Source organism: Contarinia nasturtii, unplaced genomic scaffold (genome assembly GCF_009176525.2).
Source record: "Contarinia nasturtii isolate CC-2019 unplaced genomic scaffold, AAFC_CNas_1.1 Cnas_scaffold_129, whole genome shotgun sequence".
Classification (NCBI taxonomy): domain Eukaryota; kingdom Metazoa; phylum Arthropoda; class Insecta; order Diptera; family Cecidomyiidae; genus Contarinia; species Contarinia nasturtii.
In genome coordinates this window covers 11,249,585-11,274,232 of record NW_022197486.1, presented here as the reverse complement: position 1 = coordinate 11,274,232, position 24,648 = coordinate 11,249,585, and the positions used below count along the sequence as shown (strand labels likewise).

General features: G+C 34.4%; 1 protein-coding gene across 3 annotated transcripts in view; it reads right to left on the bottom strand.

Moving 5' to 3' along the window:
• The window catches only part of LOC116345424 (protein slit), a 312,643-nt gene that overhangs the window by 76,113 nt on the left and 211,882 nt on the right, over nucleotides 1-24,648 (bottom strand). For all 3 annotated transcript variants that reach the window (XM_031774763.1, XM_031774784.1, XM_031774773.1), the window contains one exon: nucleotides 11,631-11,964. The gene's annotated coding sequence lies outside the window, so the exon portion shown is untranslated. The remainder of the gene's footprint in view (nucleotides 1-11,630; nucleotides 11,965-24,648) is intronic.

The following is a 24,648-nucleotide window of genomic DNA, read 5'->3' as shown; positions in this document are numbered from 1 at the left end:
TTCATCCATTTCGAAATGAGCACATACAAACTCTAAACGGGTTGTTATTACGCACGTGAAATTACAAATCAAAACTAACATTTGCGAAATGAAGTAATTTCCGTGTATGAAAACCCTTTTAACAAATGTTTTAATTTTTGTCACATACATAATTCCCTTGGTAACATGGGCCAGTTTGATTGAAGAACGGGGTGGCCATTGCTTTTGTTAGTTACACATGTTTGATTCGGCCATTATATGTTCCGTGGCAATAAATTACAATATATATATATATATATATATATATGTATAGAGTATAAAAATGTACCCACTTACTTTTCACGCTTGGTCGATTTAATTACATTGAGCATGAGGTAGTACGATAGAATTTCCCTTATTAGTTCGCTTCGTGTCTTGATGCGTACTGTCTACACGCAAATAAGAGAGAAAGAGAGAAACGTCGATATCTGCACTAGGATGTGCAGGCCCAACAATTGTTAATTTTAAAATGCGCTCATACATATGGCCAATGCGATTTCAACTTAAAAATCACCATATATGACTCACGCAACTCTCATCAGATATCAAGTGCATAAGGTGCTTGAATCATAAGGGAGAGAACCGCTTTTTTCAAAGTGCAGGGCGACGGTAATATGGCATGATACATGCATTTTATGTGTATTTGTTAACTAAACCACTATATATTATTTTATTACATATACACACAATTTAATAACTTCGAGAAGCAATGAAAATAAAAAACCTTTTAACGCAACCGGACTTTGTTGATGAGTATCGTAAAGAACACTTAAATCGTATCGGGCTGATTTTATGAATTTATGTACATTTTCACCAGTTTGAGAGAAGAAAAAAGTTGTACACGGGAAAATTTATTTGAAAATTTGTTCGATGGTAAACAGAGGTGATTGGTGATCTGAGTAAAAGACTGTTGCCATGGAATCTGTGATAATTTTAAAACAGAGATGCAATTTAAAACATAATTGCAGCATTTTTTTTAAAATCAAATTTCCTACAGAAATGGCCACATTGTGTCATGTAAAACAGGCAAATTTCATACAATGATAGAAGAGTCAGCGTTACATGTATGATAGAGGGAATAGTTATACAAATATTGTCGGTTTTTGTCAATATAACGTGTACTCTGGTCCGTTGTCAAAGTAATTTCATTGGGATAAAGTTTACCTACATATTTCGAGAAAATAATAAGAGAAAGTGAAAAAGATACACATGTGATACGGGACACTTTCATTCTATTCAATTAACTTCGTTGTTGTTTGGGGAAACAAAGTGGATATGCTCTCACAACAAAAATCTCGATAAATGGTTATAATTTGTTACAGCTTCAGTTACTACACAATATGTAGCACACATGTAACATTAGTTTTGAGATAAAAAAAATTCCACGTATTAATAAAACAGAAAGTGAATTCAACTCCAAAAATAAATCAAAATTTATTGCCGTTCTTTTACATGTGAATTTAATTTTCAGCGAATTTTATGTAAATTATTCAAGAAAGAACTTGTTTCAAATGCAATTGATTCGAATTGGTTTTTAGAAAATTTTCACATTTTTCAGTGAGCATTCATTATTTACAGCATATTTATCCGTGTGATAATTATAAAATATTTGATTTCATTGTATGTTGAATGCATCAGCACATCGATCATCATCCATTATTTACACACCAATATCATTATCATATTGACAGTACGTGATGCATTGTGCACCACTATCTCGTTACACATTTATATGAACAAAGCATATGCAAGATTGATTCACACAATTCAAATCGAATGCAATTGAAATCATCAATGTTCGATCAAATCAATTCGGAACACATCAACAACTGGTATATAAAATGACAATAACATAACTATTTTAAGTTTTAACTTAATTGTCGTTTAACCTTTGCAATATAAAATTTAAATTCAATCCATCTTTATTTTCCTTTTCATTTGTGATAATGATCGATACGATTTTTGACCCAGAAAACGGAAACTCAATTTTATTTGTATAATATATATTTTTCGCGTTCAGTGTATTTGAACAAATGTATATTGGAAATCGACATTTTCAATTTTCCACAGTCATTGATGTAGAAAACAAGAATAAAAATAGCGTTCGTGTTCGTCTATTATTTCGAAATGTTAAGCGCACAAATTGTACAACACCACAAATTATTGAAGGCAAATCAGTTTTAAATTATGCCCCGACAAACGGAAAGAAACAAGATGGTTTCATTTCATCTCCTTCTTCATTTCATTTGTCATAACAATTACAATAAAATTTGTGACTAATAAAATTGCGCAAAAGTTAGATTCATCGGTAAGGACGGGATTTGAATTCCATCGCAAATAAGCTCAATGAATCGAAAAGCATAATATTGTTTGTTCAAGGCGATGGGGATGGCATCGAGAGCTACAGATAACAATATCCCTGTTCATGAAGTCTTATTCAACATTGTGATTCTCCAGCGATTTGAAATCATTAAAAATGTCGCCAAAGTCAAGAGAGTAGATTTTGTCTGGTTGATGGTGTTGTTGTTTTCTGCCATTTATTTTTTTTTATTTCGTCTGCTCAACAAAACAAGGCTCTGAACTGAAAATATTCCGTATTTTAAGCACGTTCACACGAAAGTAGTTTACGTGCGTGAGATACAAGCCGAATTGACATTTAATCAAACTCACGCTGTGTCACAAATTTTCAAATATAAATTGACGGTGTTTAAATTTAATGTGCGACTATCATACCTGCAAGGCATATCGTTGAACAATATCTACAAACACAAGAGATAGAGAGAACCGAGAATGATAGGCACACAAAACGCGACCAGCAATGCATGCAACGGTACAAAAGAGATATTTCAATCTGGGCGCTTTGTTTCAGTCATTTTTTTGTCATTTTATCATTTTCACCAGATTATACTCTAACGACTAATGCGTATGCCTCTCTGGAATACAGCCGCTTATTCAGATTTAATTCTTTTTCATTGTGATGTCGCTCTTCTTCTTCAGCAAACCAATGCCAAAAAAGGGGTTCTCTGTTTTTTTTTTATTTCGTTTCGTGCGGCAGTGTTTTAATTTATGTACCTCATTTATATGTCAAAAAAAAAACGCGCAGCACAATAGTGTCGTTCACTTGTTTTTCTTCTCTTTTTTTTCTGAAACTTCTCTGCACTGAAATAATAATGGCTGGAAATATCCGTGTGAAAAGGTCGACATTTAAAACAAAGAAAAGAATGAATCGACTCTTGATACACCTACAAAAGAACCCTTTTTCGCGAGTTCTTCATTATCCAATATGAATAAGTAGATAGATTGGTTTTCGACTTTGTGAAAGCAGTTGCTCTTAAACTCAAACATCGAACCCCAATCCGTCAGTTAGGTCGATAAAAGAAAGAAACTCTGTTTTAAAAAAAATCGAGTAACAAAAAATACCATTCAAACTACTTAAATCGTTTTTGTATCGAGATCATTGTTTATCTATTTCGCATCCATGTATTTGTAACTTTCGTTTGAATTGGCATTTGTTTAGCTATTATTTGTTATCACGTTGTAAGGATCTATATTTGAAATACTTTGACGGTACCGCCATTACCATGTTTTGTTCTCTGCCGTGTACTCATGAAGAGAGTGAGTGAAAGATAAGAGGCGCATAAGACGAATTAACGCAACATCGCCGTAGACAGTAGTGGCAGTTTAATTGAGTGCTATGAATCACAAGTGTTTACACGTGAATCGATGCAAAAGTGCTGCTATTTTTTTTCACCATGCATCTCTTCTGGAAATTGAACAAGGCTAAAATTAAACTAACTCAATTACAAGACAACGATGCTGAAGCAGACAATTCGAGATGTGTATAAGAAAATGATACAACATTTTTGTCAATGTCAACGCTGTATATGCGGTCTATTTCGATACACACTTTTTGTTCGTCTCGAATTTTGTCAAGTGAATTAAAGCACTAGCTGCTTGTATGGCCAGCTATAAAACCATATCGAAAGAACGAATGAATCCGAAAAAAAAAAACTTTTGCATCAAGTTTCAAGAGAAACTATCTCAACTTTTGTGACCTGACACCGTCTATCCATTGTATCGCCAGTGTCTGGCATTTATGCCAATATCAACATTAAAAATCAGCTATATAAATGTGAACAAATCGACAACGACAACGATGACGATGAAGATGACAAAAACTGGTTGAAAGTTGTTTGACCACGAGAGGCGAACTTCTTTTTCTTATCGAAACTTTGATGGGAGTCTTCGTTTTTGCGCTCAATCGTCAATGTGTGTGCGTATGTCGATTTATATGGTATTTGCGGTTGGGAGAACTTTTCTCTGTACCCACTTCAATGACAAGTTGCCAATGCAACAGACTTCAAAGTCACAGGTATTTAAATCGTCCATCCTTAAGCCACTCTCTTCTTTCACAGTGCGATATGGAATCGAAAATTAAGAAGAAGCAAAAAGCAACCTTTTCGGACATTGTGTTTTTTTTTGATTCACCTTTACTTCTGATTGCTTAAACATGTTTTGTACTTAGTTAAACCGCAATATATTTCCTGGACGATTTTCTTAAGCTCTTTATCGGCCAAACGAACTGACTTTTTCTTTATATACCATTTACCAATGATACCGTTTGACCTGTTCGATTCGATAATGTGTATGCAATCTAAAAACAGTGAACATGTTGCGATCGAACCCAAAATTAGGGAGTCACCATTTCTTTGTGTTTTCAAGAGAATGTTGCATTGTCTAACTTTCATTAATATCTCTTTTTCGAAGAGTTTTTTTTAATCTAAAATTTAACCCATTCATCGTTTTCGACGAGCAGGGACGAACGTTTGAAAACCATGATTAAGTCGGTAAAAACTTTTTCCGCCACATTTTATCTGAACAAATGGCCTATTGAAAAGTTGCAAAAGGTGACATAAAGGAGGTATCGCGCAAGAAAATGGAAACAAAAGTAAGGTGTAATGAAAACAATAAAAAAAGAACAGCTAGAGAGTAAAAAATCGTGGCCATAAATGAACGTCGTCAAATAAAAAAGTATTGAAATAAAGATGTTCAGCCTCTAAGGCTCACAAAAAATATATTATTATACTAAATTAAAACTTGACTGTCAGTAACTAACCAAAAACACCGAAATTAATTATAAAGTTATTTTAATTTAAATAAAGCAAAAACTGTATTATCTAAATTAATAGCCTCTGGAGCACAGTACACAGTAATAATTCAATCACTGTTTGTGCGACCGACGTCAATGCAAATTGATCAAAGTGCATGCCTCGCACACCATCGACGACAGTTCAACCGAACCAAAAACGACGCTAACGGAACTGTCAATTCAAAGATATTTAAACAACGAAGAAATCAACGACTACACGATATCAAGAATTAACATGCCTTACACTTTTGAGTTGCAATGAATGCCATTTTCGTAATTATTTTGAACTTTTGTCATTTTTAATTTTCATAATTAAAATCACTTAGTTATGCCAAGCTATATTCGTTTCTCTTTATCGTATATTGTCGCTAAATTTTATTTATTTTATGGTTTGTGTATTTCGCCTGGATTCTATAGTCGAACATTTTCCATTGCCCAACATAATTATCCCTTTCGTTGTCGGCTTCATACACCCAACCAAAATTGTCATTTGGCTTTTGTGCGCGCGCGAGAGAGAGAGAGCGATAGGGAAGTCGAGAACTTGTGTATGGAAAACTTTGGCCAAAAATGGTATTCAAATTCATTCATTTACTTCATGTTCATTGTCGTTTCTTTTGGAATATTTTGCTCGACCGAAGCGAAAATGCAGTAGAAACTTGAATTATGTGTAAATCAAAGTGCCGCGACAATCTCAATTGATGCAAAACGGGTTATGCAAATATTTAAATTCGTTCATCAATTAGCAGTAGAATGGTAATACTTAACAATGAGATTGTGTGTGTGTGTGATGGTTCCAATGTAAATAGAAATGATGTATAATCAAAATTTAATGCAATTATTAATTCTGGTTGGAAAAATTTCTTAATATTTTTCATTTAATGAGAAAGATAACGAAAAAAAAAATAGCTGAAATGATAAAAAGAAAACGGCAACATTCGATTCATTGGCGACAAATATTTCATAAGCCACCACTGACAACACTGTGGTCGACGTCGAAACAGTGAGCAAAAAATGGGAGCAAAATAAATGAATTGCGGAAACCATGACTAAATAAAGAACAAAGAATTCTATTATAAATTATCCCAGAAATTTTTATCAATTTATTCAAAAAATGCAAATACTACAAATCACTTGGTGAGCTCGCGCTTATTCACACACACATATATACACGATGTTCCGAAATTGTTCCCGTCAAATAATCCAAATTAAACAAATTATACATAAATTTATACGGAAAATGTTCATTATATTTTCGCCCATTTTTGGCTCTTACTCTTTAAAAATGATTTTAAAGCGTGTTTCTTTCTTCCATGGGGCGCACACAGTGTCGATGCCAAAAAGCCATTGAATCGTTAAAGAGTTACCAAGAAAGAGAATGAATCACTGAATGCATAATTGCGTAGACAATCCACGCCAAAGCCGCTGCTGCCACCGAACTTTTCTTTTCGTGTGTAAGTCGTTCAATTTCGTTTTTGTTTCAATGGCCCGGGGTAAAATGTAGAAGAATTGAAAAACGCACCACCCAACTACACTCGGACCATTTGTATAATAAAATCCGAAACAGAAATATGACAAACTGTACAAATTCGAAATGAAGAACATCTAACGAAGAAAAAGAGTCGATTCGGACTAAGAACGGAGGCAACATTCATCTGAAAATGAAGTTATAAGACAAAAGAAAATAAGCGGACACTTGGGACAAAAAAAGGATTAAAAATGTTTCCCGCTTGTACGACTTACATGTTATTTATATAGACGAAACAATTTTAGGCGTACCAAAAGGATTGAGCTTCAAAATCACTGGAAATGGAAAAATGAACGAAACAACATTATTACATACGATAGGCAATGTACAAGTCAAGCGACTCTGTAGATATTGACGCGTACTTGTACAATCAATTCGACCGAATCGTATTGAATGCATGTGTTCCGGAAACCTTTTTTGTAGTTCACCATTTGGCAGAATGCTACCGCTTGACTCGAAATAATAATTCAAATGAAAGATCGTGGTTTTTCCGCTCTGTCTTTTCTTCGATGAACTTTTATTTTTGCTCATTTGTGTTGTATACTTGGTATTTGCCTTCATTATATCATGCAATTGACACCATACTTTCTATGACAACCCGTTCCCAATGACATATCTTTTCAGTTTCTCGTTTTCTTTCTACTCGTGTTGTCATTTGAAGAGCTTTTGCCATTTTTTTCACGCCGATTTTTCATTTGTGAGTTTTGCGCATAATCACTCTGAAATGCTCATCTTCTTTTATTGGGTTCGCTAACGTTTTTTCTTCTTCTTCTTCTTTTTCTCTTGTCTTTTATTTTTATCGCAAATTTCTTGTCTTTTGTCTATTTTTTTCTCTCTCAATACTTCTTCTTTTTTTTTTTTGATTTAGTTGAATTATAGCCGGCTCGTTTTTTTTCTCTTGGAAATTGCGTCCGCGTGCACATCACAACCAAAGTTGGCCCAATGAGGAAACTAACAACGAAGTGAATTGATGAGGAGTGTGTGTGTGTGTGTCAGAGAAAGAGAGAGAGAGAGAGCTGCACAACAGTAAAAAAGGGTTACATTTGTCTTGCAATAAAGTTAAACGTATTACGATTACCAGACGACTGAACTTAAATGGCATCTTTCTTTTCTTTGGAACAAAACACACAAAATACACATCACAATTGACAGCCTGATAGTAAAACCAACACTTAATTTTCTTATGCGTAAAAATAGCATGTATTTTTGTTTGGAGTAAAACAATACCACATATCATAATCGAGAGCAAAAATTCAACACACAAAGTTGAGAGCAAAACCACGACATACGCAAAATCAGAGCAAAAGTGAATAAGCGATATGTCGTGTTTTTGCTCTCAAGTTTGTCTATAGTTCTTTTGCCCGCAACAATCGGAGTTTTGTATTTAAGCCGAAAAAACGGATTTTTTATGAGCGAGGCGGACCATATATCTACGATCATGTAGATGATAAAAAAATCGCGAAAAATGAAAAAAATAATTAATTTTTTTTTCTTCGATGCTCAAATACTACTATGGACTTTTTTCACTGTTTGAGTGCTCTATACCGAGTCTCCGAGAGTTTCATATAAACTCGCTATGTGATGCCTATTGAATAGTAAGCGAATACCAATCGTGATTGAATCAATAGGCGTCATTTGGCTATTGCAAGGCGAGTTTATATGAAACTCTCGGAGACTCGGTATAGAGCACAAAAAGTGAAAAAAAATTATTTTTTTTCTCATTTCTCGAATACCACTAAATGGTCTATATCATGTGGTGTGATCAGAACGTAAAAATTTGTCATCTCTGTCACCCAAATCGTTGTCTCAATGCTATCTCGCTCCCCCTTGCATGTATAAATGTTTAAAACGGACATTCTATTCACACACATCTCGCACTTATATTTTGCTGCGCAATAAAATTATTAACAATGTATTTGGTCATCGCTTTGAGTTTTGTGTCGATGACTTTTATTGCGCAGCAAAATACAAATGTGAGTTGTGTGTGAATATAGAATGTCCATTGTAAACATTTATAGATGCAAGGGTGAGCGTGATAGCATGAGACAACGACTTGCCATTTGCCAAGCACGATTTGGGTGAAAGAGATAGCAAATTTTTCACAGCAAATGATATAGAGCATTTAGTGGTGTTCGAGAATTGAGAAAAAAAATGTTTTTTTCTTTCACTTTTTGTGCTCTATAACGAGTCTCCGAGAGTTTCATATAATCTCGCCTTGCAATAGCCAAATGACGCCTATTGATTCAATCACGATTGGTATTCGCTTACTATTCAATAAGCATCACATAGCAAGTTTATATGAAACTCTCGGAGACCGGTATAGAGCACTCAAACAATGAAAAAAGTCCAGATCGTGATTTAGATGATATGGAATGCGATTTTTTTCATTCTGATTTCACCAGGTGATACAGAAAATTGGGTAGTATTTGAGAATCGAAGAAAAAAAATTTAATTATTTTTTTCATTTTTCGCGATTTTTCATACCATCTATATGGGAAGCTTGTATGAAAAACACGGAAGACCGCTGAAATGACATTGACGTAGATCCGTATATATTTGGCGTTTGTCATTTCAGCGGTCTTCCGTGTTTTTCATACAAGCCTCCCATATAGATGGTAAAAAATCGCGAAAAATGAAAAAAATAATTAATTTTTTTTTCTTCAATTCTCAAATACTACTCAATTTTCTGTATCACCTGGTGAAATCAGAATGAAAAAAATCGCACTCCATATCATCAAAATCGCGATTGGCATTCGGTCACTATTCAATGGGTATCACATAGCAAGCTTATATGAAACTCTCGGAGACTCGGTATAGAGCACTCCAAAAGTGAAAAAAATCCAGATCGTGATTTGAATGATAAGGAATGCGATTTTTTTCATTCTGATTTCACCAGATGATACAGAAAGTTGAGTAGTATTTGAGAATTGAAGAAAAAAAATTTAATAATTTTTCTCATTTTTCGCCATTTTTTACCATTTACATGGGAGGATTGTATGAAACACACGGAAGACCGCTGGAATGACACTGTCGTATCACACGCGTATAAAAAAATCAATTTTTCGGCGTAAAAACAAGATCCCGATTGTTGCGAGGAAAAAAAACTATAGACAAAATTGAGAGCAAAAACACGACATATCCAGCCTGCGGGCAAAAACAAGTAATCGATATATTGTGTTTTTGCCCTCAGTTTTTTACAAACTCTTTTTGTTCTAAAATTTGAAAGTTCTCTATATACGCTGAAGAATTTGCATCATGTTTTTACGCTCAAGTTCTTCCATTTCGGTTTTACTATTAGGCTGTCAATTGAATAGCAGAAGAAATATTGCAAAAATGTGAAGAAAAAGGAATGCGTTTCGGGTGATGGAGGCAAGTGGAAAAATGGTAAAGAGTTTGAGTGGAAAATGGATACAAAGACGAGCTAAATAAAACGGAAAGTGCAAAATAGAGAAACAAAATGCTGGCCATAGGCGATGAGAGAGAGTGAAAAAAAGCAACAGCGCACACATATTTAAGATAAATGAATTAAGCACGGAAATGCATTGAAAATTAAAAACGAAGAAACGATACTGGATAAAATTCGGATGAAAAAAAAAACACATATACACAGCGTTTAAAAAAAACAACAAAAACTAATGGAATGGAGTAGAAGTTGATTCTGGAGATGAAAAAAAAGAGAAACATGTCCAAAGAAGCGAACGTATATAAAATATGCGCAAAAAGATTGTAACATTTTTTATTTGGACATTTTGGCCTTCATTCGGCAAGCAGCTTAAATTTATGATATAATATCAAGTTTAAGCTTGTTCCTTTTCGCACGAGAAAGACATTAATGAAATATTTGTTTTATTCATTTTCATAATTGATGTTATTTTCTGTTTTTTTCTTTGTGTTTGTTGTGCATTTTGCTTGTTTTGAGTCTTTTGTCTTTAGTCGAATGGTTGCTGGACTTTGGCCGCCTTCTCGTGTGTCTCAATTGCCAATGATTTTTTTTCTCTGTTAATCAAGAGAAACTGAGTGTACTCCATTCGAGATCACTGACTGAGAATGTAAAATGAACAAACAAAAAAATAGTCTCAAGATAAAAAAAAGTCGGAAAATATTTGTCATTGTACAGAAAAGAGAGAAAATGCAGAATTTTCGAATCATGCTGGCGTGCATCCAGCTTGATGTTGATTGCTTTATCATTTGTTTCCTTTTTTCAATTTCAAACGCTCATTTTATTTTTAAATTGCTTGTTTCTTTCATTTAGCAAACGTTTTTTTCTTGCTCTATATCTCATCATTTTTCTCTTCTTATTTTGTTAATATAAAACGATTCAATTTTTCTTGTTTTCAATCAGAATTGCTAGCGAAGATTTTCGATGATAAAAGCGTAACGAAAAAAAAAACATGTTTGAAAGAGACCGCCTTATATTCACACAAATGATTAAATACGTTAAGTTTTTCTTTAATCCGTACAATTAATTTGTCTTGTTCAATCTAAACATTGCATTTGATTTATTGTGGAAATATTTTATCCCAAACACACTCACACACGAACACGTAATGCCATGCAAATTCTGATGCGTAGAGCCGACAACAAAAAATTACATCCATTTGCTAAAAGTCAAAGGGTTCGCGGGATTTTATCTAATGCCTCATTAAAAGTACATGGTTTTTCCACTTCTTCTGCAATTTTAAAAACTAAGACGAAAGTAATTAAATTTTTCATAATCTCTGCATAGGCAGGAGAGGAGTGATTGGTGTCAAAATACACGTACACTTTTTCATGTATATAAAAACCATCTTCAAAAAAAGAGTACTTGACAAATGTTCAAATTCAAATATCAAGAGATAAGCATTTTCAGGAGAAGAAAAATTTGAATACATCCATCCGAAAAAAGTAACGTTGATAGCGCGTTGCTGTATTTAAAATTAAAATCATTCGGAAAATTACCTGTGTTGCCCTTAGTTAGTTACGGCTATTGAAACCCGATGTGATGACGATGAACGGAGTCCTTTATGTTTTTACCCCTCTTATTTCTTCCTTTTATACTCCACCAACGAATGATATTTTCTACTTTGAATTAGATAGATTTTAAAGCGGCTACGTAATTAAAATATCATATGTCACACCCTTTTTACTTCGTATTTTGCATATTTTTGATGCTAATACATCTATCGTTTTATAATTCAATTTTTCGAGTTCATTCTCAACTAGTTCATTTGGAAAATGTGCATAGTTTTTAGTTCGTGTTTGATGCTATCTTCAATTCAATAAATCTCTCGTCCTTTAACGGAAACATTTAACACATTCACATTCATGCCAAAGTGCAGCGAGGATCCGGTTGAAAGCACATGAAAAGAAAAGAAAAGAAATAGCACATTTAGATTTTTGTGTTTTAATTCAAAGAGATTTTATTTTATTTCATTTTGATTGAGCTAAAAAAAAAAGAATCGCATTGTTTTATCAATGTTTAATCGAACCATTCAATTTAAATAAACGAATCTTGTTTTTTTTTTTTTTTTTAGTTGATACAATTTGAATCTGATTGTGTTTCTTTTGTTGGGCGACCACCTCTTTTTTCATGTGATTTAAAATGGTTTCTTTAGAGACGCTTTCATTCTAATATGGACATTTTCCTTCATTCTCTCTATCTCTCTTTCGGCCATTCGTACTGGTCAAAAGATAGATTGGGTGTTGAGTGCAAGTGTCATGACATATTCAGTGTTTGTCATTTGATTTCACTATATAAAAAGGGATGGTGAAAGTGCCCATACACATACACAATGATGTATCGATTTCATTATAAAACCCGTTTAATTGCTATCAATAAAGTGCAATTACTATCAATGATAATGGCACTCAACTGGCTGCCATTGCTGCCGTTATCAGCGTTGCTGTTACTTCATTCGGTATGAAATCTGTTCGATTTTTCCCATCAATTTACAAGCTTATCGATTTAAAGTGCCGCATTCGGACTGTTTGGATCTCTTTATTGCTGAACAAAAAAAAAACCGTTCGATTAAACAAAAAAAATGTGATTAACTGGTATTGAAAATTGAGTAAATTCCCTGAAATCATTTATTTTGCTTGTTCGCTACCGTTTAAGTTCGTTGTTCGTTTGTTTGCGCGATGGGGGTTATTGCGGAATTTCAATTACAAGTTTCGAGAATACGCTTTAAACATCATAAATGAAGCTCAAAGTTCAGTGACTCAAAGCAGTTCATTCACCATACGGAAGTCAGAGATCAAAAGATAATTGAAATTGTCGATGATGTGAATATGCCATGTAGAAAAGTTTCTTGGTTTCATTTCGAAATGGCCCAAAATTCCAATTTAAACGAGCCTTCATTACACATACCTCCAATTCATATTGAAGGGTTTTTTTTCTTCATCCGGTGAAAATGCGATAAATAACTTTTGTTTTTTGTTCACATCTAGGGGGGAGACCCCAATGAGTCTCATGAAAATTTAGAAAATCCAGTGATTTCTTTGAATGCAATAAGTCTTTGATTTCAACCCATTTTGAAAGTTTGAAAGGAAAATGATTATTAAATCGAAGTTTATTGACACTTCGCATACTAAAATTCGAATTCGAATCCATGTGTCTTGCCCCTAGATTCTCATTCACAAAGTTTCATGAATTCCATGCAATTATTTAACTGCATACGGACGAATTGAAATGAAATGACAATATAAAAGATGATAATCAAATTTGCTCTATGCTCGAACAATCAAAAGTTTACGAACTTTATGCGAAGAAATTCGATTCGTTCGTTTGGAAAACGAGGAGGCGAATCAGAGCTTCAAAATGTGTGTTTTTTTTTTTCATATTAAGATCGCGAATGAGATAATTAAGATCAATGCCAAACGAATGATGATGAGCAAATGAATGATGCTAAAACTTTGCTCATAATTAATGAGCCATTTTGTCGAAGTAAAGAGTTTTATGCGGGTGTTTTTTTTCGCATTCGACACGCATTCTATATTCAAACATATTATAAACGATAAACGCAATGAATAATTAGTGGAAAAACACCATCAATCGCGTATGAAAAAGTATAGGAACAAGTTTCCTAGATGAATTTCCACATCAATATCACAAACCAGAGACAAGACATTCAACGAACCACACAAACATAACTCATTTGTCGGCTGCCAATGTTAATTGTGTGCGTAACGTCTGCAGTAAACCGACCCGGCAAAGAAGTCAGCCATTTTCATCAATATAGTTTCTAAAAGAATTGACGTTCTTGATGACTCGACATGAACTGGAGAAGTGGCGGGTGGTTCATAGTTGCAATCGCAATGGATTGAAATTAACAAAAGACATTGTTCAACCAGGCGTAGAAAATATGGAACAACAACAAAAAAAACTTGACTAAAAACTTTTTGAAAAGCGCACATAAACGGTAAAGCGAATGAAGTGAAAATTGTTTTGCCGTTGATAGGATAATGCTACAAAAACAGGCATGTGTGTATTTCCGCGGTATTTTACCGTAAAATGACATGTTTGTTTAACACAGCAACGATCGTCGAAAAATCGAGGGCATGGATGTTGAAAAAAAGCAGCATTGAACATAGGCCTAAATTCCAACCCAAACGCAATTGAATCACGCTTCAGCAACAGCAGCACCAACAACAATAACCACAAACGCAATAGCTCAACGAGATTTAACTTCACTCTATATCGTATGCATTTCATTTACCAGTGACTTTTTTCTTTCTCACTGATATGCCCACCATGGAGTCACATAACTCCATTATACATTATGCCGAGCTTTTTTTGTTCGATTTCGTTTTTTGTGTGTGCCATACCTTAGCTTTTGTTTACTTGCTCTGGTTTCATGTGCGTTGAGAGGAGGTTTCTTGATTTAGACTCCCCCTTCAGACTTCATCACATCCGGATTTCTCCCCTGAAGGTATGGTAAAAACTTTTTGCACTCTATAAGTTTGAACAGAAAACGTTGAATATATGGAATATTGTTTATTAATGGAGTTTCTTCGTGTAAAATATTTATTATTCTATTGTCTGCTGATGTTATTAATGATAAATATTTCTTCCACAAATGTTTGTTTAGTCTTTTCAATGGCCTTTTTTTCTGCATATTCATTACAATAGTTGTTTGTTTCGACTTATTCATTTCCTGACCAGGTTTATGACTGCGTTGCTGTTCTTCTTTGTTTCTTTCTGAATAAAAAAAATCTTATTAACCCCCCCTAATTAATTTCCATCATTTTGACCTCTCTGAAAATCTATATTTTCACGTTTGACTCCCTCCGAATTTCAAACGTTGCGTATGTATGTGGTGTGCTTGCTGTGGATTCTCATTATACGAGAATGTTCCGCGATTCTTTCTCTTTCACATATAGTATATGGCACACATTACAGTTTTCAATCAACATTTCGTTCGTTCGCATTCACTGCAATCTCTTAAAATTCTATTTAAATTATTCATTGCGAGCTTCGATTATCTTGCGCTTCTATGTTCATCTCGATTATCAATTTCGTTTTTTCCATTTAACGTGTTTCTTTTATGTACGCAGAAAAGTGCCAACTTCAATGATAATTTCTGCAATTCCATCGAAGATTCGATCCACCGAATGATAAGCAGAGACAGAGTGGATGCGATTTCTTTTTTTCGTATTAAAATTTTGCCGAACAATCACATGCATACACGTACGCCGTTAATGCGCTGCCAAGCAACGCGAATGAAAAGTGTTAGCTATACAGGTGACAATGCTACCACATTCTTATTTATTCAAATGGTACTCGGTCGCATTACTGAAATATCAAATGCAGATTATATTCACAAATGAAATGGGAAAAATCTGTTTGTCCCATATATAAATATGTTTTTTTTCTATTCCACTTTCTTTTATTCACTATCACCGTCATCGCTGCTATACATCGTCTTCACAATTCTCTATCATCGTTTGGAAAGCGAATGATAATGCGAGTATTGATTGTTGTGTTGTTGGGCCAGAGGAGCTTCCAAATGCAAAAAACGTGCACACTGATTAAATCTTAATCTCATTTTGGAATTTCTTTTGTTTGCTTTTGTTCATTTCTTGCTGCTGTTACGCAACCTGAACTGGAAGTTTTGTGTGAGTGTGTTTGAGCTGTTCCATATGTTGTGCGGTGGAAAAAGAAGAATGTTTGAAATTGATTTTCTTCAAATCCATAGAATGGTTTGGCCTCGATAATCCGTTCAAAATTCCATGTCATTCAAAACTCTCTCTGTATTTATCGAAAACTTTACACAGTGCAACCAACATATGTTCAGTATATCACAGTAAAAACTTTGCAAAAACTGCATGCGCTCAATACATTCACACATAACAAATTGCATTTGCAGTATTCGATTGATTATATTAAACTTACTAAATTTTACTTTCTATCCTGTCTATTAATAACAATCGATATTTCGGGCAAAAAAGTTTTTATTATCCTCGTCGGGGTGGTCGTCGTGAAACGTGCATGGACAAACACTACGACGCGTTCAAAGCATACACAAGTTTTATCGTTGAATGCCAATGTGATATTGATATCGTTTTGTGAATTCGTTGTGTGTCACAAAAATCGAATACAACAATAACACCCTTTTCTGTAAAAGTATTTTCGCTTTATTCGAAAATCATGATGTTCTCATAATTTATGTGGTGTGTCGCCATCGGGTCTCCCGCACCAAAACCATGTAAAATTAATTCATCGTTTGACATAGTTTTCTGGGGGCAAGTTTTCGAATGACATTTAAATGAAAATAGATGGCATGGACATTTGTCTAACGTCAAATTTAAATTTAATTTGTTTTAAAATAGTCAGTTTTATTGTCAATTCTTGTTTTGTCACATATTTTAACAAAGACGCACGAATCGATGGACGAACTAAATACAAAACCAATGCTGCATTTTTTTAGTTTATTAAAAGTGAAGTCGACTTTAAAGCTTCACGGAATTTCGACAACCAAATGCGATAAATTCAGTGAAGATAAAGAAAAAAACAAACGAATACTAGCGACTGATAGAGAGAATGTATACAAATTTGGATGGACAAAATGATATTCGGTAGGGATGAATGCGCATTGTGTGTGTGTAACCCTTTTTGTAACGCACTGACCGTTTACCAATTTTTCATCTGGTTGATTGTACACGAATCGATCGATCGAATTGAGATAAAGCGTAAAATAGCTTAGTAAATGCTGGCACTATAGAAACAAATGTCTATATTGTGTACGGAGAAAATCGGTTCAGAATAAGTTGAAATTACATCAACAATGGATGGTCATCACATTATTCGGATGGTAAAGTACACACCGACTTCTATGTCAAAATGAAAACATTCACACCGGCGTTCGTACACAAAACGAGTTAGTGAAAAGGAAAGATAAAAAGAGAGTGTATAAAGACGAATAAGGCAGTTTTTATCTATGCGATATAAAATGGGTTGTGATTTAATCTATTTCCGGTTTGATTTTCGTTTCGGTTGAATAATTTGAAAAGTTTTTTTTTTCTTCTCATTCAATCTGGATTAGCATGACTATTGCATCTTCCTTTATTTGTAACTTTGCAACTTTCAGTTGACCGAATTGATTCGTACAGTGTTGACTTGATGGGCTATTGAGAATAATTCAACTTGAGTTTTAGACAAAATTCAACATTTTGATTGAAAATCGAATTTGGGTTTTCGGCCAGAGATTTTCAGCCTAAATATTGTACGTTTTCCATCTGTTTGGTGTAAGACAAACGGAAAATGTGGAACACGGCTCTCTTCCTAAAATTCAACAAAAAAAAAATGTACGAAAATATCATGTGTTTTTGTTGTTGTTGAAAAGTGACTACACACGGGAAATGGTGTAAATCGATCGGTAAGAGTTATCCAAGTGACAGTCACGTTGTATTGTAATTGTGAAAGTGTAGGGTGAAGGCGTTGAACACACCGGGAATTAGTGCAATTATCGGATTACATCGGCAAAAATCAAACAAAGCGTGAAACCAAGCGTCACACTTGGCATTAACGTTCAATAAATTGCGACACAAGCTGAACACACACAAGCACATCCATCGTAAAAGTAAAAGTCAACAGAAAAACCAATCGGCCAAAGGAAACAATCGTTCAACTCAAACAATGAACGTACCGCACTGATTCGATTTTTGTCCGAAAATTTGCGCCAAATTTACGAATATACTTTTCACGGCGACCGCACACGAAATGAAAAGAGAAAAAAAAACTTTTCATGAGACGAGTAAGTTTTAAATGAAAACCGTGTGATATCAATGTAACAAAATAAACAAAAAGACTTTGTGGATCTGTTGAGTGGGAGCAGTCAACAATGTGGTGTACAATTCCAATGTGATTTGAGAATCTGGGTTACCAACATGAAACAATATAAATTTGAATTCCAAACAAAAAATGGCTAATTCTCCCACCAAATATACCTGAAACTCTTTGCAATTCATTCGAAGGTGTTTGATGGCGAGCATACGGTTACCGTTATTATTTCGTTTTTTCTTGCCCTCAATCAACCCATCGAAATAAATACTACATATTTTCTATATGAAATTTCCGGTTGACGCATTAAAAATTCCAGTTATGCATTTGCACCGTTATTTGTGCTTTTTGTGCCTCATAATGAATGAAAATAAAGAACGAAAAAAATAACAGCAATAATGTACTTTGGTAAGTGCATGTCGTAAATGTTTCCCCAACTTGAAATGCGTTCCATTTCAATGTGTGTGTGTGTGTCATAATCTGCAATTGGTAATTAGAATTAGCAGCGAACATTATTCGAACAAAGTTGATGAGATCAGAGGGTATCAAGGGGAGCAAAAAATGTGCTGTTATTGTTGTTGTCGTTGGATATTCATAAGCTCGAGCAAATGACGAGCGAAAATGCAACAGCAGCAGCGTGAAAAGGGAGCAAGAAAAAAGTATTTATATATACATATATATCAGAGGCCTGCAAGCAACAATCAACAATTGACTCAATGTGAATGCATTAACAAGGAAGAAAGAGGGTGAAAATAATTTGATTTCTTAATTTTCTGTTGCATGCTACAGATAATTTACCCACACTCAATTTCACTTTGTTTTATTTCCCATTTTTTTACGTTCGCTTTTCTCTTTATCTTTCCTCCCACCCACACGCTGTCACATTCTTTTATTTATTTCATGTGCTTTTCGCGTTCGATTTGGTTTTTATCACGACGCATATTTTGCTTTCTCTCGTTAAAGACAATGTGCATGCACATATTGTTATTCTTTATATTGTTGGATCGGGCTGAATTTGTTGCTTGCTTTTTCGCATTTTATTGCTACCGACTAAATTTCTTGCCATTCTTTTCATCTTAGCTTCGTCCGTATGCAATACGGTTTGGTGCATAACAGTTTTGTTTGGTTGGAGCAATAAAAATTCTACTTATATTTAGTGGATATGGTGTATATATAAAAGTACAATGGTAAATTACATTGTTTTTTTTTTCGTTTCATCGTCATTCGTCGTTTATGTTCCATGTTCATAATTATTGCAGAGAATCGAGTTGAAACGCCAATATAGTAATATTGTAACGTTACCGTTGGGGTGGTGGTGGTAGTCATGATGAAGCAAGTGTCGAGGAGCAGCAAGCACTTCAACATAGCAAATTGTCCGCACTAAATACACATGTAGTGTTCGTGTACAAATTTGTCTTTATTTATTTTGTTTTTGATATTTTCGTTATTTTTGTTCGTCTTAAAGTTCGCATTTTTCTTATCGCTTTGGTGTTGTAGAAGTCAATTTACTTTTCGTCAATTTTTTTTTTACAATTATTCAGAGGGGGGAGGGAAATGTTGGAATTTTTCCCTTATAAAGATCGTATAATTTTCGATGCAGACGAGCGAATGAAGTTGAAATGTTTATTGTATGTTGGCCATTGAATTGCTATGGACGAAAATAAAAATGAGCATACCGAGCGCGTTTGATGTGTGCGTTCATTTTTACTACTATATTCGTTGTTATTTTCATCGTTGACAAAAATGCACACGTATCGAATGAGAGTGGATATCGGTGACATAGTCGATTTCATTCACGGTCTTTTTCTTGATTTCGTTTAAAAAAAAAACATATGAACACAGCACACGATCGTCTGGGATTTGTGCTGCAATTTGTATATGAGTATATTTCATTTGTGCCCGAAGCGCATATCGAGCAGAGCTGTGCGAGCGAAAGGAAGGAGGCGGAGAGAGAGAGATGGCGAAAACGCAAGTCGCTGTAAAAATGATGGAAACGAAACGTGAAAAAATTTGTATGCAAATTGGTGATTTGCATTTTGTGTGTGGGCCCTCCAGCCAATGCCGTTTCGTTTTATTTTTCTTTGACATTTTCTTTCTCCCATTTTTATTCCTCCGCACTTCACATTAAGTTGTTGTTATTTTCATTTTCTTTTCAATATTGTGCTGTATTTGCTGGCTTTTTTTTCTTCATTGTGCATTTTACTCGAGATGGCTTTTCGGTGGCGAAAAGAAATTGAGAAACGGAATAAAAATCAAAAGCGCCAATAAAAATGAAAATTCACTCTCGGAAAATTCATCGAAGCGCAAACTATTTTAATACTTTAATTTGATCAACTTGAAATTCATTCAAACCCTCAAATAAACAACCAAACGACATATTCTTCTAGCTTTCAACGAAAAACTTGAATTCAAATCCAAAACTTTATCGAAGCGTTTTGCGTTTTCTTACTCCCTTTTTTCCATTTCTATGTTCATGCCAAACTTTTCGATTGCATTCAGAATCAGAAAACCTTCGAATTCAATTTATCTATACAAACGTTGAGAAAAATTGCCTACTATACATCCAAATTTGAAACTAACCGATGACAGAAAGTTTTCGTTCGCAAATATAACGTAATTTCGAATATTGTGCTAAATTTTTAGCTGAATGACAAATACAAACATACACATACACACACGCACACAAAATGCATAAATACAAAATCGAGAATAACTGAATTGTGCGAATCAAGTGATATGATCAAATGGTGGTAATTTTGCAAACATTGCGAAACCCCTTAATTCGATTGTTATCATTCAGTTCGATAGACGAGCGTCTCGTGTCCGTTTCGAATTGGACATAGACACAAACATAGATACATAATATATTGACTAAATCAACAATTTGCATTCATTGCCGTTCAAGTGCGTTGTCTTTTTGTCTTTATGAGCGCAATTATCTCGCTTGAATTTTGATTGCTTCGATGAGAGACAGATAAATGGTTTAACATTCATCTTACCATTGATAGACAATTTTTCCAAAATGTGCACAAAACCCAACCCCCATTCACATTGTATGCGTTTACCTCTTCCAAAAACTACGACGTTAAACAATCATAAATTTGAGTCTTGCCTTATCTACCGTTAGCTAGCTTATTCAATCAAATAAATTGGCCTCGTTGCTAATGACTCGTGAGCAATGTGACTCGTGTAGATTCGATTGTTTTGTTATACCTGTACGATGTATAGTTCGACATCGTGTGTCTGGATCGGAGATGGAATAATGTGACATTTGTTCAAATACATATATATATTTTTTCTCCTTTTTTTTATTTGAAATATTTGATGGAAATGAGAGTTGACTGTCTGTTCGAAAAATTAGAGAGTGATTTTCAATGTTGATTGCATCGGTGTAAATAATGAATAAGCTTTTCTTGTTGTTGAATCAGTGACATTACTTATGAGTACCAACAATGGAATGCCTTTGGCTGCTGACTGTTACAATTTCGTGCTTTTCCATTCGACTGAATGAAAAAACAACAACAACAATAATAACAAAAATAACAAAACAATCAAATGGTGTGCGTTTTAGAAAAAAAAAGAAGAAATAAATAAATTGGAGACATGCGACGCAAGTCGACGACACAGCAGACAAAGTGCAGACAATGTTATCTCTTTTAATTCATATCGTTTATGCCTTGAACGCGAAAAAAAAACTAGTGAAAAAATATGCCAACAAAAATGAAGTTGAAATGTAACAGGAATTGGATGACTTCATTTTTTTATTTCTCATTTTCTCTCTTTCACTCTTGTCGAGTGAGCAAAATGCAGCCGCAGAAAAAATGCGACACCGAAAAATTTATTCGGTGGAATATTTGTGTCCTCATTATTTTTCAGTGTCATCTATGATGATGATTGTGAAATAATATTTACAGGCAAATGTGAATGTATGAATGAAACAAAAGAAAAGCTCACACGAACGATTTGCATAAGGGCAAAACAAAACGGCATGAGCGAATGGAGAAAAACACAGAGAGATTTCGGTGAAAAATGCTTACTTCGGATTAAACTTTGGCGTACTGGATATTCACAATCGTAATATATAAAATAAACGGCGGCTCTAACAGCAAGCTCTGTCTATATCTCTGCCTTACGCTCGCTTACTCGCTGGCTCGTCATGCGGCAAAACATACCATGCTCGTCGCTTCATAGTCAAATCATATGCACTCAATTCATAAAATGAACACACAACTATCAGCCAAATCATAAATTCTCGACGGAATAATCTGTGCAATTGCAGACGGAATTTTTGCTGTCTGTCATTTGTTTCTCACCCAGTTTCGCTATGTCTACCCGCCTCTTGCTCTATTTCTGCCTCTTTCTATCTATCTTATTTTTTACTACGCTTCTACATCGGAGGTTTATTCGATTTTTCTCTCGGTCTGTCTTGCTTTGTGCTACTGCAGAATGAAAAGCATTCGTGCCAACGCTTTTTAGTAATATTTTCCATGAATTTTTCCCTCTAGCACTCATCTCTCGTCAGTACATTTGTTATAAAAATCGGGCTGATATTGTGTGACTGCCGCCAACTTTGCGATCATATTTGCTGTATTATAATACCATGCTTGTTTTCATAAATCGAAGTGTCTGTTTCTCTATCTCTCTCATGTGCACTACAAAAATAAAATTAAAATCATAATAACATGCAGACGCAAACAAAGCGACTTCGATGCAAACGCACAGATATATTACAAACTAACTGGCGCATAAGAAATCACGTTAAAAATTGCTCCATTCTATTTTTGTAAATGCACATTTAGACGCGTGTTCATCGTCTGTTTTCTCTACTGGAGACAATACGCAATTCATTTGTTTAATCTACAAGGCGAGCATAAAATGAAGAGAAAAACTGCAGAAAAATTCATGGCAATGCATAGCATGAATCCACATGAACATTTTTGTGTTTCATTGTCGTTCATCGTTGGTATGAGTCGTTTCTTGGAATGTCCAATTCAAAACATAAATAAATCACACAATAATGTTCAACGTTTTCTCTTTATTTTTTGCATACCGTTTTCACTCAGACCAACGGTTTTTCAAGTTTAAGTATTAAAAGGGGTTAAATGGATTCAGTCGCACGCCTTTAAATGGCTTATTCTTCAATTTGAAAATTTTTATTCTAATAAAAGCAGTTTTTAGTTTATAATTTCAAGTCAAATTACTTGTTAATGGACAAAACAGACGCACTTATGTTCATTCTCTCTTTTCGTTCACTTCGAAGCTCAATTATCGAAAGTTCAATTTTAATTTTCCAAACAAAATTAACCTGACGATCCATAATTTATGGCTTCAAACTGCGCAACAAACTCATTCTGAGTTGACGTTTTTGTTTCCATCTGATATAATGAAAAAAGAATATAAATGTGTCGTTAATTTGTATTATGCTCTATAAAATATCGAGAAAATATCTCTAGTAAAAGCTAATCCATTTGGTTTTTCTTCTTCTTACGTTCACGAACTTTAAAAGCTGTATAAATCTTTTAAAATGAAGTGGTGATTTTCCGTTTTCAGATGCCGAGTTAGACATTTTCAGCCATTTGGTCGTCTTGCACAAGGCTTCAATTTAATTTTATGAATTGGAAAATGTGCTGAGACAAGGAAGTGGCCGAGGAAAACGAGAACAAAAAAACAAAATAAAATTAAACAAACATTTCAACAGCCGCACAGATTTTATTGCATAAGTTTTTCGAGGAACAAAAAAAAATTGGCTTTTCCGGTCGGTTTGCATGGCAAACAGTGCATTGCATGTGTCATAAAATGAAATGGTATTTTCACTCGGCGAACAATTCAAACTCTCCGCAAAATCCAAACAGCCTGAATTTTGTTGGTCGGAAATAAAATTTGGCAAAATACACACATACACACGCATAGAGAGAGAGAGAGAGAGAGAGAGAGAGAAAAAACCGAAAGAACAGGCTAGTCCGAGACTGCATATAATTCCGGTATAAAACGCTCAAATCAATATGATAATGCTTTCGTTCTTTAATTATTCGATCGATTTCATTTTCATTTCGATGGGCATTTTGTTTGTTCCGTTTCCATTGAAAATCAACAATCAGCAGTCAGACGAGCGAAAATTTTGCGCTACAAAATTAATGAACATATACATACATATAGACATAAACACGAAACGAGGGGGTAATATTTGGTTTGGCACGCCATCATCGGCCATTTGAGTACTGCAAAACTTTTTGAAATCACCATTTTTTTTTTTTTTGTTATCTGCACTTTCTCTCAACCTCGTTCGCTCACTTCCGCAATACCGGTTTCGTTCGTTTGGTCGGTTTCGTGTAATATAAGCATGCACGCATTAAAAAGTCCAAACTATCGATAGTAATTGCAGTTTTATTGAAATCGAACGTACTTTCGGCCATTGTTCAGCATTAATACGTGTTCATTCGCGAGGTTCTATTGTCAATACGGTTTGTGTGTGTGTATTTTGTTTCTCGTTTTTTTTCTCGGTCGAATAAAGGCAATTCAGTTTTATATGCTTTGTGTGCTTTTTGCCTCTTTATTTTTGTTATCTCGATGGGGGTTTCTTTTTTTTCTCTCTTTCTCTCTCTCGTGATTGTTTCGATGCAAGTAAAAAAGACATCGTAACACACTGAAGGCAATTCCGATCGCATGTGCACAATAACCAGATTCATATCCGTATCGATA